Here is a 3180-nt window from a genome sequence, read left to right as displayed (position 1 = left end):
TTTACGTGTCTGTTAATGTATTTCACTATGATAAATAATAAATTCTGTACACAAGTTAGTTGTGTTCTTCTTTATAATTGCAACTACATATGTATATCTGCAACCTGAAAATTTTCCCAAGACATGTCTAGTAAGACAAGCGGGTCTTGGGACGAACATGAGGTCAGAAAGTTCTTCTTTATAATTGCAACTACATATGTATATCTGCAACCTGAAAATTTTCCCAAGACATGTCTAGTAAGACAAGCGGGTCTTGGGACGAACATGAGGTCAGAAAAATCTTCAATATTCAATATCACCCGGAAGACTTCTCTGTTTAAGGTAATGGTATAAACAGAAAATGATTCAACGTTTTATGAAGGCTGAATTTTAGGCTACATTTACCTCCCTTGAAGATAGAGAGTTAAGGAGGCTGGATGATCAACAAATTAACCATTAGATCCAGATCTACCTAAAAATTATAACATATGATATATGTTTAGCTATGAATTATTATTTTTAAGTAAAGAAAATCCATACATTTTACATTTTAAATCATAGTAATTTTCCAATTTTTTTTATATAGAGCTCTTCTTTTGAAGGAGATCAATACACTGTCAGTCTAAAAATGGTCACAGGCATTGGCATTGATCTCTCTTAATATTCACATGAACAGTCAAATATAGAAACTGATTTTTTTTTTTTTTAAGTTTTTTTTTATTGTTTATTGACATTTGTTCTCAAAACAATAGCAAAAGTACTTACTACATAATTTTTCAACATAGATGTATAGGATCTTTAAATATAAAAAAAACTTTCAGAATTGTTCAAACATACATGTATATTTCACTTTTAGTACAGCAAGATATTTGCCTATGCTAATATGAAGGGCCACAATCTACTAACTACAAGTCTGTAATGCCCTATGTTAGCAAAACAGCGACCACACCTGGTATATGGACCTGTTGGCACCTATTTGTATAACAAAACACATATAGAAAAGATATATAAATATATATAAAATAAAAATAAGTTATGTATCAATTTACCTATTACATGAATTATAAACTGCTTCTAATACGTTTTAAAAGGATTGCAAAACTCCTTTGTGACAACGATTTGTAGACCCAGGAGAAAAAATTTGGTCCATATTTTATTTGATTACATATTTCTTGAGGTTTTTCCTCTTTGTTTTCAATTCTACAATACATGTTATACTTATATATCTTTCAGGCAAACAAAGAAATCAAACTGTTAAGAAATAGTGTTTTCTCATTCTTTTTCAAAATAAAAGCTTATTACTACTGTTTTCCATGATACATCAAAATTTAAACATTTTTATTATTGTACTATTCAAGAAATTTATGGAAAGGAAACTATGGCATATTCGCAGAGGCTCTCTCTAATCACTCTATTATTTAAAAAAGGAGATCCACAAAACTTAAATAATTATAGACCTATTAGCCTGACAAACACCGATTATAAAATTATTGCTTTTATTTTTGCTAACAGACTTCAAAATATACTTGATAAAACAATTCATATAAATCAATCAGCTTATATTAAAGGACGAAATATAGCGTTAAACGCAAGATTAATTGTTGATATTTTTGATTATTATGAGGAGAATGACTTGGAATCAATTTTGTTGTTCCTTGACTTTCAAAAAGCGTTTGATTCTGTAGAGTGGAATTTTATGTTAAAAGTTCTTAAAAAATTCAATTTTGGAGGAAACTTTTTAAAATGGATTAACATATTGTATAACAAACCTATATTCAGAATAAAAAACAATGGGTGGATATCTAAGACATGTAGTATGTATAGAGGCATAAGACAGGGGTGTCCGGTATCAGCAATATTATTTATTTTTGTTGTTGAAATCCTAGCAATCGTCATAAGGTCTAATCCAAATATAATAGGCTTTCAAAAACCTGGAATGGTTCAGAGTATAAAGATTATACAACATGCAGATGACTGTACTCTCCCTTTAAAAGACGAAGCTTCATTGAAAAATTCCCTAGAGATAATACAAAGTTTTAGTAATGTATCAGGTATGAAATTAAATATGTCTAAAACAGAATATCTCTTAACAGGTCCCTGGAAAAATGTTTTACAAGAAATAGAAAATGTAAGAGTAAACAAGACATGTATAAAAACTCTTGGAATCTTTATAGGTCAAAACAAAGAGATGTGTTACAATAAAAATTGGACAAAAATTGTTGACGATTTAGAAAAACTATTTGAGTCATGGAAAACAAGAAAATTAACAATATTTGGTAAAGTTTGTGTAATAAATAGTTTGGCAATACCAAAATTCTTATACACTGGATCAATTTTAAACCTCCCAGATGAAGGTATACTGAAAAAAATACAGAGTATTTTATATAATTTTATTTGGAATAAAAAAGACAGAATCAAAAGAAATACTCAGATAGGAAAAATTGAAGATGGAGGCATAGGTATTGTTGATATACTGATGAAACTTAAATCAATAAAAGTGTCCTGGATAAATCACATTTCCAAAAAAAACAGTTCCTTATCAATTTTTGTAGACAGTCTGTGTAAAGAAATGTTTTTTGATTTTGAGTATCTCTGTAAAACCAATGTAACATGTTTACATGATTATCAAATGATAAAACATTTTCCCCTGTTTTACAAAGAAATATTTGTCTTTTTTAACGAATGTAAAAAATTTAAATCAGACATGAGTCTAAACGCACTATTAAAAGAACCGCTATGGTGTAATAAAATTTTTGTGTTAAAAAACAAACCAGTATTTTTTAAAGAGTGGTTAAAAAGTGGTATTAAGTACTTAAACGATATTGTAAACGAAAATGGTTTGAAACCTGCAGAATGGTTTAATGACCGTCTTGTCTGTAAAAGAAACTGGATATGTGAATATGTAATTATAAAAACGATCTTTTCAAAATGTTTTCAAAAATATGACTGTTCAGATATTCAATATGAAAACATTGTATTCGGAAAAACGTCTTTTGAACTGTGTTTTAAAAACCATGTATACATCTGTGATATTAATTCAAAGCTAATTTATGACATTTTTCGTCAAAAACAATTTGTAGCACCATTACATCAACTTTACTATAAAAATGTTTTTGAAATTTCCAAGGAATCATGGAAATCTATTTATGAACAAAAAATCTTAGCCATTAAAGACAAAAAAATATCTGACTTTAATTACAG

This window comes from Crassostrea angulata, chromosome 3 (genome assembly GCF_025612915.1).
Source record: "Crassostrea angulata isolate pt1a10 chromosome 3, ASM2561291v2, whole genome shotgun sequence".
Classification (NCBI taxonomy): domain Eukaryota; kingdom Metazoa; phylum Mollusca; class Bivalvia; order Ostreida; family Ostreidae; genus Magallana; species Magallana angulata.
Note: the sequence above shows the minus strand (reverse complement) of the source record.